Source organism: Marmota marmota, unplaced genomic scaffold, assembly GCF_001458135.2.
Source record: "Marmota marmota marmota unplaced genomic scaffold, marMar, whole genome shotgun sequence".
Classification (NCBI taxonomy): Eukaryota; Metazoa; Chordata; class Mammalia; order Rodentia; family Sciuridae; genus Marmota; species Marmota marmota.
In genome coordinates, this window is record NW_026000005.1 from 20,047,033 (window position 1) to 20,062,439 (window position 15,407).

At 40.6% G+C, this 15,407-nt stretch overlaps 1 pseudogene; it reads left to right on the top strand.

The window, feature by feature from the left end:
* LOC107138359 overlaps positions 1 to 15,407 on the top strand; it is an 84,865-nt pseudogene that overhangs the window by 42,112 nt on the left and 27,346 nt on the right.

The following is a 15,407-nucleotide window of genomic DNA, read 5'->3' on the forward strand; positions in this document are numbered from 1 at the left end:
AGTTGGACCGAGAGGGAGGCGGGAGGGCTGGGGGGACGGGGCGGGGAACTATGACAAGGAAACATAAAGGAAACATTTCAATGTGTCAGTCAAATATTTGAAGGTGAATTCTAAAGCCCCTTTTTATCATGGGAGTTTTGGACATATTGATGCTACTTTAATGATATTACTTCTATATTTATTTATTTAATTCTTATTTATCTTAATTCTTCTCATGGAAATTAGAAGAAAAACAATCCAGAATCAAACTCAGAGAGAAGGAAGGAGTTTTACGAAAGAATTTGTACTGGTTCTATAGATTGTAGAAACCATTTGAGATTTTGAAAAAGAAGGTGACAGGGTCAAAATTGCCCTTGAATGCACCTGGAAGTGCAGTTTGGATTGAATGGGAAGAGAGTGCCCATCAGAGAACAGGGTCAAAGGTCATTATAGCATGCCAAATGAGAAATTATACTTGTTGCAATAGAGTTGGGCAGGAAATGTAGGTGCAAGAGATAGTCAGGTACTGACTAGGTATGAAGAGCAAAAGGAGAATTCAGAGGACTCTGAAATTATAGATTTGATGAACAGGGGAGAGACGATATCATTAACAACCTGGGGACATTATAACATATTTGAAGGCAGGCAGAAGATGAGGGGTCCCAGGGGCCAGCAGGTGTTCATGGGTGTTATTCACAGGCAGTTTTGAGAAATACTGGGGCTGGAGATGGGGGTTTGGAAGACCCCATGAAAATGAATGAAGTTATCAAAAAAGAGAACAATGTCCAAAAATCTACTTAAAAGAAAAAAATTATATAGCTCTCAGATAAAAAGACTAATAAGCTGATACTGAAATCTGATATCAAGAGGGAGGAGAGAAGAGAAAATTGCTATTGTTGAGAGAATAAATTTAATTGAATGAAATTTACCAGACTTTAATTGGGCAAAGAATGATCCTCCAATTGGGCAGCCCTCAGAACTGGAAGAGGTTCAGAAAGCTGTGCTCCACAATGTGGGCAGATATTTATAGATAGGAAACAGAAACAGCTCAGTTGGTTATATCTCAGGCTGTCTTTATTTGGATGTAGCCTGATCATTGGCAGCCTATGATTGGCTGAAGTTCAGTTTCTGTGATTGTCTAAGACTTACCTGTTAAAAAAAACAAAAACAAGAACAAATTTAAATATTCCTAATTAGTCTTTCAGTTAATGTACTAAGTTAGGTTATATTTCATTACCTAGAGACTCAAAGTATGTAGACACCCCCAGACCAAATTTGGTGTAACCTAGTGCTATTATTGGTTAATGAAAATTACAGCCACCAAACTCATAGCAGTTTGAGAAAGATAGAGAATGCCTTAAGACAGAATCTTTACTGGCAGTTGCAGTTAGAGTTATTATTAAATCGCAAATTTCTGTTACCTAGAGAACTAAAATTAGATGAACCAATAAGACCAGGATGTCTCTCCTGGACACAGGGGATTAGAATCAAGGCTGCCCATATATATTTTGATACTAATGATTTCAAAATTTATATCTATGAATTGCTCACTAAATCTTCAACAATGTTTTAAGTTATCTCAATGCTTTTCTAAACCACCTCCTCCTTCTTGAATGGAGACAAATGTTATCTTTGAAAACCCTGTGATTAATCATAGGCTCTGAGTGTTACTTTCCACTTGGGAGAAATCTAAAAAGAGGGAGAGAGAGACTTTTCCTCTACTTCTTCTCTCCTTCTCCTCCCTCACATGCACCCTGTTTTTCATACATCAAGTCCTATGGAGTTGTTTATTTGTTTTGTGGGGCTGGGGATGAACCCAGGACCTCACACTTGCTAGGCAAGCTCTATTGCTAAGCTATACTCCCAGCTGCGCTGTGGGTTTTAATGAAGTTGAAAGAGATTTCAACTCAGTGGCTGCAGAGTTGTGGTTTGGGGTTTTAATCTTTCCAGCAAACAGATGAAAAAATTATGTCGGGTAGAATGTCACTTGTTGTACAAGTTTCTGTTTGTTGTGTAGTCAATTCTGCCCTCAGGCAGTTACATTACAGAGGTGGCTTTACCCTTAGGTGAAAGCATCTCATTCTTTGCTCTTCCCTGATGATCAAGATTTGTTGCTCAAGTCAATAAGAATGAGTTTCTAGTTCTTGAGAAAATACTGATGTGGGAAGGCAGGCAAATGGAGCCAGATGCACAGGAGATTTTGAAATTGAATGTAATTGCTCAATTATCTTGCATATAATAAATTACCAATGAACACTTGGCCAAATTATAAGGATTACTGTAAATCAAGATATGAAACAAAATGTTGTCCCCATGACCTGGAAGAAAATAATATTAACACTTAGTGAAACGTACTACATTCTGTTTTGAATATATATAAATTAAGTTCCTCTAAAGATAAGCATCTCTGTGCTTTGCTGTGTCTAAAAGGGAAAGTGCACTTTGGTGAACAGGAACATTTTTATATGGAGACTCAAAGTGTATGTGTGGCACCCAAGACAAAGCACAAAGAAATGGACATATATGGGTCAAGCCAGAATGCAGTGTTCACACAGGTGGGTTCCTTTCCAGTCACGACTTCTGGCATCACAGCTGTAGAACTTCTAAATGAGGCATTGTCATTTTTTTCTGATTTATAGCTGTATAACCAAGATAATGAGGTAATGTTTAATTAAAGGCTGAACATCAGGACAGGGGCCAAGCCTAGCCCTAATTTTTACTAGTTTCCTTTGGTGTTCTGCAAAGTTCTACCCATCCCCACTTTGTCTAAGATGATGACAGCCTCCTACTTCATTAGGGAAAATCATCAGTCCTGAAATGTCCCAGTCTCCATCTGTCCCCATCTTCATTACATGCACAGTCTGCAGGTGAGAGGTCCTCCTTCCCCTCCAGGCCAGTCTTTACACCTGCACCTTTGGTCCCACTTTCTCCCTATCAATCCATAAACTCAAGTCTGATCAAGGAACCTGGTGGCTACTGCTTCTTTCTCTTCCCCTTCTGAAACAAGTTTTTAGAACAGTTGCCTACACTTGCTGCTTCTCATTTGTGCTTCAATTCACTGCTTCTGCCAAGGTCACCAGTTGCCTATTACTTCTCAAATCTAAAAGATGTTCTTCTCTTCCTCCTGGATGTCCCTGCTGCCTTCCACACTGAAGATAACTTGGGCATTGACACTCTTCATGCTCCTGACTTTTCAGATGCTTCTCTCCTGAGTTTCTTTTCATGATGAATAATTGAATTTTTTCAAAATAAAAATTTAAATAGGAAAACATAAAAAGGAAATAAAACATGCTAAACATATAGTGTAAATATACAATACATATATTCCTCTAATAGTCTCCTTCATAATCATCCTTGGGAAATTTAACATTGACAAGCCCTATTTATTTCCTATATGGATGACGTTCAAATTTCTACAATTGACTCACTAATGTCCTGGGTTTTATATTTCGGTTTTTGTTTTTGTCTTCTTCTGATCTAAGATCTAATCCAGGGTCATGAATTGCTGTTTCTTTAATCTCATTTACTCTAAAATGATTTCTAAGACTATGTTTTCTTTCACAGTGTAGATATTTTTGAAGAGTCAAGAAGGACATTCCTTAATTTGGACTTGATAGTGTTTTCTTCCTGATTAGATTCAGGATGAACATTTTTGGCATGAATATTATAGGAATGTATTTTGAGCTTGTCATATCAGGAGGCAGGCACACTATGTTGCTGTGGTCCATTACTGGGGATGTTAAGTTTGGTCATTTGTTGAAAGTGGTACTGTCAGGTTTTTCTTGAGTACAGGTACCTTTTCCCCTTTGTAATGAAGCAACCTGTGGACTGCTAGTTCAAGACTGAGTGTATATATCTTCCCCAGTGGTTCTAGTGTCACTGATGATTCTTCTCGGAAGATTCCAATTCCATTATACATGTACATTTATTACTCAGCACTCTTCCAAAAAGAGCTTCAAACGTTTTTTGTATCAATGTGGACTTGACGATTCGTTTTTTAAAATTGATGTTACAGTGTATTCCAGTTATCATGATTTTTGATCCTCAAATTACCCTGAATTTGGCCAGTAGGAACACTTTCATGCTTTCTTTCTTCAATAATTTGACCTAGAATCTATCAGCTTTTCAGAACTTTCTCCTTGTTACTTTTAAGGGAGAATGGTATTTAGAAACCAAATCTGGTGCTAAGTTTGTTCACTACTCATGGGGTATCAGTACTCTTAGGCTCTCTCAGTGTTCAGAAATAGAACAAAAAAATTTTAAAGAGAAGACCATACTGATCCAATAATTCCATTCCAACACTCCAAGTTTCTCTCTGTTATTCATCCTTTCCATATTTGTGTCTCCCTTCACCCACAGCAAGAACCCTGATTTCCAATAATATACTTTATATTTATTCATTTGCTCAATCTTATAATACACACAAAATAGTTTCAAAATCACTACTTTCAATACTACCAACAACAAACTAGTAAGTCACATTTAAGCTTTCTTTGTATTCTTATAACCTTTCCCAGGGACAGACAGTGTGCACAGAGCACTGAATTCAAAGTTTACTTGGCTTAATGTTTCGTGGCGACTTTACACACAGCTGAGTTCATTTTTTCTCTTTATATTCAATTTGAGATGATTTTCCCATTGTAGTTCAATATTTTTATTACCTAAAGCACCTTCATAAATATTAATGGTGGGATATAATGCTTCAGTTATTGGTCTTTTACTTCTAAAGTATTTGTGCTTATCTTCAGACTTTATAAGGAATTCTTCATGGATCCCAGTGTTTTCACTAATATTACTAGTAATTTGCTCTTCCCTAGTATCCTTGCACACTGGAGATTTGATGTACCATCTCCTGCCCACTACCTGCCATGAATTATCTAGGTGTGACCACCCCCACCACACACACTAAATATGAGCTACAAGCTGGGACCCAGGGGTTTTAAATCTGCATTTCTATCCCCCTTAGCCCTGGCCATGGTATTTGGGGTGCTCCTGTGATTCACATCAGCTCCAGGCAGAAATGACTCAGCTAATTCCATTTTGGAAAGGAACCAGGGGTCCTGATCCTGGTGCACATGCAATCCATCTCCTGGGAGCTCTTCAAATGCTGATATTTATTTCCCCTTCATAGACTAATGAGATCAAAATTCTGGGTGTGGGCCAACACACACACACACACACACACACACACACACACATATATATATATATATATATATATATATATATATATATATATATATATGGCTTTAGGAGAAGCTTACCTATCAGGTTTGCAAATCCTGGGCACAAGATTCTCAGCTTACCTCCCAATTCAAATGGCTATTGATATAAATCTATGGAAGAACATTTCCTCCCAGAAATGTATCAAGAATTTGTTATGCATTCATGAGCTATTAGAAATAATTTAAAATCTTATACAACTTAAAGGTACTCATGGAGAACAAAATAGAAATTATATTTGGTGGTGCACTGATATTCATTTTCAATTCATTCCTCATCCAAGAATTAGTGAATCTTTGGCCCTTTGTAGTTAAGGTCTTTTTCTTCTTTCTCTGTCTCCATTCCATGGTATTTCTGTGTTTCCAGTATCTTTCTTACTCCTACACAGTTCTGTGGACATCACATCTTTGATTTCAGGCCCGTCTCCAAGCACACAGATTATTCTCAGTGTCCACAGACACTGAGTCTATGTATCATCATGTTTCCTCAGAGATACTTCCCTGCTGCTCATTGCAGAGGGTGTCTCCAGCTTTGCCCATGACCTCTCTCCCAGCCGCCCTCCAGCCCTACTTTCCACCATTCTGTTCCAAGTACAAGCTCTCCATAGCATTCTGTGCTGGTGGCCACATTCTGCCCAGCGTGACAGAAGGAATTATTTCCTGATTGATGTCTGAGTTAAACATGAATCCTCTATGGAGCAGAAACATAGATAAACATAAAGAATCGAAGTGTCTTTCTGTAAACTTCTTTCTGCGCAGCTGCTGCAGGATTCATATCATCACTTCTCACCTGCTGGTAGGGGTCATTACCAGCTTTCCTCCAACCCACTGGCTTCCACTTCTGCCTCTCCCTGGGTCAGTGGCAGGCCTTGATTTATCTCCATGTCACACGGATGGCTGGCCAGCTCTGCCTGACTGACTCAGGATCATCTTTATTATTTCTCTCTGTATGATGCAGAGTTCCCTCTGACTGTCTTTTCTGGCAGCTCATTTATATGAGATATTAATGCTCATCTCTAAGCATCTCAGCGACCCTTTGTGGGACTCTGGGGGCTGCTGAGCAGAGGACAATGAGGAGCCCAGTATGATCACTTTTGTGATCTATCATTAATACATTTTGAAAAGAAATATTAATTTATTCTCTCAATTGTGACTTTGCAGGCATCTATAGCATTTTCTAAAGTCATCTCCCCAAATAAATAAATAAATAAATTTTTATTCCAAGAAACGGGAAAATGATAGGAAAAATTTCTTTTCCTGTGAATGAACTTCTTGCTCATTATGTGTGTACTGTGTAACATTCTATAACAACTCCAGACCCACAGGAAACGGTGGCTGGTACCTTGGGCATTCCAAAGAACAGGATCAGCTGCCATGGGAAAAGGGCTGATGGATCCTTTGGAGGGAAGTTGAGCACACAAGTGAGTGTTATCTGTGAGCCACGCTCACATGAACCTGGATCCTCTGTATTCCAGTTCTTAGTCCTCCATTCCTATTAAATCCCAGAGTTTTCTCAACAACACATGAGGATAAAGGCCAATGGGCTGCTACCCTTCCAGAACTAATGAAGGAGGGCCACTGTAGCATGAAGAATTGGACACCCTCTGTGCTTCCAGCTGAGTCCACAGTGCTGGGTGGATTCTGATCTAATTATTTTCCTGTATTCATTCCTATCTCTCAGCAAAGGAAATAAGAATAAATGAAAGAGATAATTTGATTCATTGACAGTATTTATTGAGATATGAGCAAAACTTCATCAATATAGAAAGTAAGACAAAAAAAGGATATTAATATTTTGCCTTGGGGTGGCTTACTATTTCTTAAGGACAAAGACACCTGACCATACATTAAAAATTTAGTATATTTGGAAGAACACTTGAGAAACTGCTGACAGCTGTGCTTCCTGGAAGAGCTAGGTAACTGGACCACCAGAGCAGGAGCTGCAGTTCTCATTAAGCACCCTTTGAACTTTCTGAACTGTGTGACATGTGCATGTATTACCTATTCAAAAAATAAATTATTTACAGACATTACTGATGCACACAGCTAGTAAAGAGTGCTGTTATAATGCTGGAGGGACCAGATGATAAATTCTGCCTCTTGGAAGCAGACCAGATCATGGACCAACACACACACACACACACACACACACACTCACACTCACAGTTCTGGAAAAGGACACAAATGCAAAGACATGAGGTGTGTGTTCAATTTTGGTAGTCCCAACCAAATTCAGGTTTATAGTGAGCATGAGAGCTTCATAAATGAGGTAATCGTCACTGACATATTGAAAGAAGAGAAGGTTGAGTCAGTCTGTTGAATGGACAACCTCAGGTTTTTCTGTATAGGTCATAATCAAAATAATGTTTCCTTAGATGGTGGCTTCTTGAAGGTGTAAATGGTCCAGAGAAGACTCCGGAATTGCAGTAACTACAGTTATCTGGATGCAATGAAATAAAGGCTCAGCCCAGGGGGTGGCTGTTGCAAGAGGAGAATTAGATCCTAGAAATGCTGGAGCAGGAGAAATAATTGGCAGGATTTGAATATGAATTGGTATTAGATGAAGAATGTGAGAAATTAAGACTTAAAACTGAACTTGCAGATATGCTAATTGATACCACTAATAAAATGAGGAATCTGGTCAGTAAAATTAATTAAGGAATCACAGAAACTCCAACTTCAGAGGGTTTTTGAAGTCCCAAATTACTCCAAGAGGAAAATCCCATGAATAGGTCTTGACTACTCTTAAAAACTATGAATCATGTCCCCAAACAACCACAAAAGATTGCTCAATCATGGCACCTAAGAAAGATCAATAGAAAAGAAACCTGAAACATACACACAGCTTCCTAACTGCCTCATTTATCAAAAAGCAGCAATAAACTTGGCGCTTCCTTTTCTTTCCGGGAGTGACTGTGCTCTGAGTCTTTTTTGTATGGCCAATGGGTGACATTGGTTCCTGGAACATTCCACAAACCTGAACTCAAAATCTCAAATCACTTAAAATTGTGACCCTCTTTCTCTCTTCCTAGGACTGGCTGCCCAATCTATTCTAAAGTGTGAGGATGACATGTTGATAACTGGGGACACTACCCACTAAGGGGAAATATAAGGTCACTGGATGGGACACACTTGCAAATTCAGCAATCCACTTACTTGCAGCTTCACATACATGCAGTCCTGTGCCCACCTATTTGATGTGATTGATGGATCTTTTTACCAGGCCTTGGTACCATGCAGTGTGACAGCTGAGTCACTGTGCATAAAAGAGGAATACTAATATAGGGACTGGGAGAAAGGCCAAAAGCAAGACGAGAGTGTAAGCAGAAGCTGGCAGCTACAGGTCTCTTCATTTCTGGGGACCTCTGGAATACCAATATGTTAGGATTTGTGGTGAACTTGCCCAAGCTTAGTTCATCTTGTGCATTCATTGATCTAATTATAGACATGATTCCATCTCTTTGAAGGATAGTATTCTAGCAGCTTCAATCTCATGAAATATAGCCTGTTATTTAGAAGGTAACAAAAAATACTGCTAAGAAATAAGCAGTAAAATAAACATCACAAGGCTCCAACTCTAAGCCCTAGGGATTTCGGCCCATAAGAGAGGACCTTTGGTTCTCACAGTCTTATCAACTCTAACTTGAAGCTTGGGTCATTTCTCACTCTGCTGTGGATTAGAAGCAAACCCCTGCTCAGATATCACCCTCTGCAGCTAAGCCCCAAATCCTTACAGATTCAATTCCATCCACACCACAAACTACAGCACATTTCCCATGTGCCACTGCATCTGGCTCATTCCTGCCTGGGTACCTGATGCAGACCTCTAGCCTTAGACATCTCATTCTGAATCAAATGACCAGGGATAAGCCTATCTCCATATTAGACTACTGTCTTCTTCTATGGAAAGAAGGTTTCTGTCTTTGCATTTCCATTCTCCTAGTATCTAGTATATAAAAGATGCTCTAGAAATACATGTCAAAATTAAGCAGGTGACAGCTGACACTTTTAAAGGAATTGGAAGTCAGGCGGGATGAGGGTCAAGTAAGCTGCTTTCCTTGGAGGGATAATTCTTTCAATAGATAAATACCCTGTGCAGGGTCCTTTAATAAGATCGTCAGAGAGCGTCAGTTGAGTCAGTCAAAACAATGAAGGGATTGCCAACTGTCACTAAAAGTAATGGAAGAAATTTGTATGTTTAGTCTGAAGAAGAAAAGAGCTAAGGAGCTAGGGTGAGCCCCTCTCCAGAGACAGAAAGTACCCCAGGGAAAGAGGGCTGGACATGTGGGTGACCAAAAGAAAACACATCACTGGTCAACTTAGGACAGACCCCCCTCCCTTCCTGCCCACTCCCTGCAGCCTCTGAGCTAGGGTTCACTGGGTGTTGGGTTCTCCCTTCCACAGCTGCTGTAAACACACCAGAGCTCCACAACACTGACTGGGACTGCAGCCCCCTCTTCCACCTCCTGATGCCTGATTAGACAACCCAGACAACCCGGATGCAACCCCTCCTCTGAAGACCTGTGGAAGAAGGGTGTAGAACCATTTTCTGTTATGATGGAAGAACAGCCAGAAAAGTGGACACAAGAGGAAGACAGAGTTCCATCCCCTATGAGAGCTGGCTAGCACTGGACCAGCTATCTCCCTGATGCTCTTCCTGTTGGCCAACAGGAGGGATGTTATAGGCCACCTCTCAACTGTTTTACCATGACTCATAAAATACATGTTATGATGAAACCCAGTACACACACACACACACACACACACACACACACACACAATTAATAAATGTGATGCACTGATACTTTCTATCTTTCTCTCTTCTCCTCTCCTCTATTCCCCTATTTCTTCCCCTCTCCTTCTCTTTCATTTATTCTTTTAAATATGCCAGTTCCAACTGAATCAATTGATTTCATTACTTATTAATGAAATGTTGAAAGGCCCTGAACAAGGTGGATTTCTGTCAGGGTGGCCAAATAGCACATATGTTAGAGCCTTGGAGATGTTTGTAAAAATGAAGACCCCTGTGCCTCACCCAGAAACCCTGCATCTGAATTTCTAGGAACTGTTTGGGACACAGGTATAACTCCTGCAGAAAGCCCTGCCATGGAAGAGTTTGAAACAGATGAACTCTTAACTTCTTTCCAACCTCCTAAATAAGTTATAATGGAATATTGTACAGATATTAAAGCAAATGAAATGGATCTACATATGCTGATAGAGAAAAATACCCAAGATAGATTATTTAGTAAACAAAATCAAGAGCCGAATGGTGTTTATGCTTTAAACCTTTTGTAAAAACTCATCACCAAATGATGGTATAGTCACACACACACATACACACAAAAAATTCTGAACAAGAATTGTAAGGAACTGATAATTGGTCTCCTTTAAGAACAGGGAGAGGGCTAACAAGTGGGCAGGGAGGTGTTCATTCTTTATTTTGTACCTTTCTGAAATATTTGCATTTTTAACTAGGTACATGTACATGTTTCTTACCCCTCCTATGAAACCCTTGAGGCCAGATGTAAGATTATGATATGAATTCCATGTATTATGTGAAATCCTTCATGGAGTCTGGGCAACACATCCCATTTAGGTGTGATGATATATATCTGCAGCAAAGTATCTGATTATTCACGCTAGGTGATATTTTGAAAAAGACTCTGAATCTCACCCCACTGGATGAGATTGGTGAAATTTCTCCACCAGGGGTTTTGGAATTTAGCATTGCAGGTAAAGGATTGTGAACTTAAATTAGCACTTATCAGTTTTTCTTATAACAACACAGTATGTGAGAGTGAGACTGTAGACACATTTTATACTTTGCTGTATCTTATACTATAATTCTCTATGTACTTTTGACTCCCCAAGAGCAATTGAGAATAATATGCCAGGAGGAACAAAGAGAAAGTATTCACTAGGATAGAATGTCAATCCCCAAGTGACAACTAACGGTTGAGAAAGTCTGTAACCCAACAAAGAACAATGAACTCTAGATTCTTTTGATTGTTAACAACTTGGGTCAGTTCGTTATTACTTTGCAGAGTGAACAGCTTCTTGTTGAATTCAACTCCACACTAGAACAGACGCAAAAGGGAGGACAATGCCCATCAGGCACGCAAAGTGTAACTAGTCAATGCTGCAGGAAATGGTGAGAGGACCCAGTGACAGCGCCTGACGTGTTCTAACAACAAGATACGCTTTTAGGTTTCACCTTACTTCACAGTTTTCATGGACCTCATACATGCTAAGCAAGCGCTCTGCTACTGAGGTACAGCCCCCACCTCAGGTGGAACACTTTTAAGGAAGCCATTGGTCAGATAGCAATGAAACCGTGGCTTTATTTTAATTGGCTTTGGGTACTTGATTTGTGACTGTCTCACTGTCCAAGATTCAAGGAGAGATGGCAGGAAGAGCAAATTTCTCCCTTTATTGTCAGGCTGCTGCTCTGGTTCACATCTACACAGATAGATCTGTTTGGTTTGCTCATGGTGAAGTTGAACCAGGACAAACTATTAACACCAAAACGATACAGGTGAGAGAGATTGTTTCAATTTTGCCATCATTCAAAAGTAGACCTTATAAAATTTTCCCACACTCTGTATTATAAGAACTTTGGACTTAATGATGCAGCGACCACCTGTACACAGTACCCTTTAGGAGCTCATTCTGGACTGCCTGGAAAGGAATCCACTGGAATTTGGAAAGAGGGCTTCACCTTCCTTCTCTAGTTGGAGGGACTTCACCAGAACTCAGTGTCCCAAGGGATCAGTGGCTTTTGACCCTTGGCTGCAGCAGCTAGAACTTCTCATGGGCCCCAAAACTCAGGTGCTAGGGAACCAGGCTTCCCAGACAACAACTGAATGTAATTAGCACAGCAAATTCAAACCTCCTGATGCCAGAAAACCTGTTCATTTCCCTACCAACAAGTCCACTTTCTTATGCTCACCCTATAGATAGGGAGTTGAGGTTAAGTCTAGGGGTCTCTTTTCTAGAATGTAGCCTCCTTGCCACATGTCCAGCAGGCCTCTCTGTGGGTGATGAAAAGGAGGAGGATCTGTGCTATGTCTTGCAAAGTCCCCCTTCCCCATTAAAGCCTGCTTTAAATCCTGCCATATAACATCAGGGTTTTTTCCTGTCTGCAGTCACTTGATGGGTTTAGGGTAGAAAGAAGCACTTACCATTTTAAAAATTCTTGGAAGTTTTGATTTGTATGTTTATCCAAATTGTAGGTTTTGAAATCTCCTTATTAACTTTTTAAAACAGAAAAAATAACTTACTAGTTGTAGTTTCACCATGGACTGGTACATTCTGTTTGCTTTTCTGGGCAGGTGGCCAGCCATGAGTTAGAGATACCGAACCCTAGCAAGAAGAACAAAATGATGGTGTGCAACACACTCAGCACTGTGGCTTCCCCTGGTGCAACGTCAATGGAAAAACTGTGCCAGTGACAATTTCACTGACTCCCATCCTTCTCCCTCTCAAAGCCCTTTACCAGAGGAGCCTTCTCTAGTCTGGCAAATTTCTCCTGGTGCTTTTCCACATGAGCCCTGGAGATAAGAGGGTAAAACGCCATCTCCTAATGTGCCTTAGTACCACCCGAAGTAGCAGGCACCAGAGTATTGCTTAGCAACATAAATTCTAATTTTCCTTAATATATTTTAAGAACACCCTAAGACTCTACCTTCACAAAGGCAGGCAACATCACCTCTTTTCCTGAAGCATTACCTGAAATACAGAATATAATAGGACCCACAGAAGGCAGAGCCTCAGGGAGAATCCTTAGGTGAGATCGCTGTATCTTCAGTTCTGTATTAAAGTGCAAGGAGGTTACCCCTTTGAAGGCTTTGAATGTAGTTGTTACCGCTCCTATGCCCTTGCCATTCCACTCTCTGTGCCCAAGCAGGACAAAGTTATAACAAGCCCCTACATTGAAGACCTCCTTATATGAGATCAAAGATAGTTTCAGATGCCTTCTCAGCAGATAGAGAGCAGTTTTGCTGAGCTAAGGGTTCTGGTGTCTGGAAAAAGGCAAGTATGCTACTTTGAAAGGAGACACTTTAATCCCAGCTACTCAGGAGTCTGAGGCAGGAGGATTGCAAGTTCAAGGCCAGCCTGTGCAACTTAGAGAGACCCTGTCTCAAAATAAAAAATAAATAGGGCTGGAGATATAGCTCAGTGGAAGAGAATCCCTGGATTTAATCCCTAGTATCAGAAAAAAAGAAGGAAAGAAGGAAGGGAGAGAGGGAGAGAGGGAGGGAGGGAGGAAGGAAGAAAGGAGGTAAGTGAGTGAGGGGGGAGGGGGGAGGGAGGGGTCAGACTTTCCTGGTTTGGTCAGTTGAACTTGATACCAATGCCAAGAGTAACTTACTCAATCCCAACAACTGTGTAGCCACTCAGGCTCCAGGCTCTTCTTCCACACAGCTTTAATGAGTGATTCTAGAGTAAATTAACTGAGATAATAGTGAGTTTTGTGGTTACCTGGTCTTGTTAATATTTTCAAAAACCATTCAAGGTAGGTACTAGATAGGGTGATATCATCCAAACCACAGCACTTTGGAGAACATGACATAAATGCAAAGACAATGAGTATAAATGGGGATTGATCCGGGCAAAGCAGACTGTGTGGCCACCTAGTGCTGGGGTCTTCATGTCACAGATGAGGTCAACAATGCCTGAAGAATAAACGTCACTTCAATGCTGAGAAGCAGCAGAGCTATTCAATCCCAGGGACATACAGCATCAACGTGCACATTTCTTTACACACTGCATTGAATTCTTGGGTTCACTTTCTTGGACAGTGGTTTCCATAGATTTACTAAATATTTGGGAAATTGTAAATAAAATGTTGACACATGGAACAAAGGAAGAACTTTTTTGGCTGAACCAGGTGGGTGGGATTTGCATTTTGTCTGGCCACCCTCTGACCTACTCTTTCACCCCATGAAAGGTGGCCCCAAGGTTCTATCTCAGCAGCATTTCCATAACGTACAACAGGCCCTGACCCTTTTCCAGATTGGAGATGTACCACAAGGGAGATACCTGAGGGAGGCAGAGATTACGGAGACTGGTGTAGGAAGTACTGTGTTTGGAAGTCCTCACATTCCAATCCTCTGTTGCTCTTCTTTTGCAACCTATAGAATGCCTGACAGACCTTCATGGGATGCCTGGAACCCATCATCAGCCAGAGTTATAATGGCACCTGGAAAGGGTGGGTGAATACCAGGTGTGGCCAAAGCCACACAGCTCCTGGGGGTCACTTGGCTAAAGCACCGTTCAGTACAGAGCAGGTCTTCCCAATTGTCAAGGAGCAGACAGATTACCTGGGCACCTTGTTAAAATGCAGATTCTGCTCAGTGGGTCTTGGATAGGCCTCAGAGTCTGCATTTCTATCAAGTTCCCAGGTAACTCCTGTGCTGCTTGACCATGCTTTAAGCAGCAAGAGAGTAAAGGACAAATATAGATCAATAATGTACCTTGCAACCAGATCCTATTGGACAGAAATATCTGGTTTACCTGGAGACGTAGATCAGAGGCACTAAAAGTCATTCTTATTTGAATGTAACTTCATATGTAGCTGGTTATTAACCAAGGAAAGTAGAGCCTATGCCATCCAGTTCACTTTTAGAAAGTTGCAGGAAAAGAAAATAGCAATGCAGTTAAGGGGGGCTCTTGCAGGAGAAGCTGTTATATTGGATCAAGTCTTGAAAAGCATCTTTGGTGAAGGCTACAGATACTTGCCAATTTCCACATAGTAATTTCAAGCACTCTTGGGGAAAACTGGCTAAGTATTATCTGGATGGTAGTTTTTGTTCTCTAAGAATGAAACGTGATCCAGAAAGTGAAGGAGCAGAGGTTCTGCAAAGCCTCTTATTAGTGCTGTTGGAAAGTGACTTTGAAGTTCCATGAGAAAACCTCGTGATGCAGCAATGGATGGAACGGGCTTGAGTGACTGGATCACGTGATCTATCAAAGTTTTCACTTGGATTCTCTGAAACTTAAATATATATGTGCATATATCTGCCATGGCCATAGCTCCACCCTCAGCCATTCCCCAGGGATGGCAACAGGAAGACATGGAGATCCTTTGACAGACTTTGCTTGGCAGTCCTGAATTTGAACTTCCACCACAGACATCTACCTTAATCATTTTTCCTTTTTTTTTTCTTTTTTTTTTTTTTTTTTTTTTTTTTTTTTTTTTTA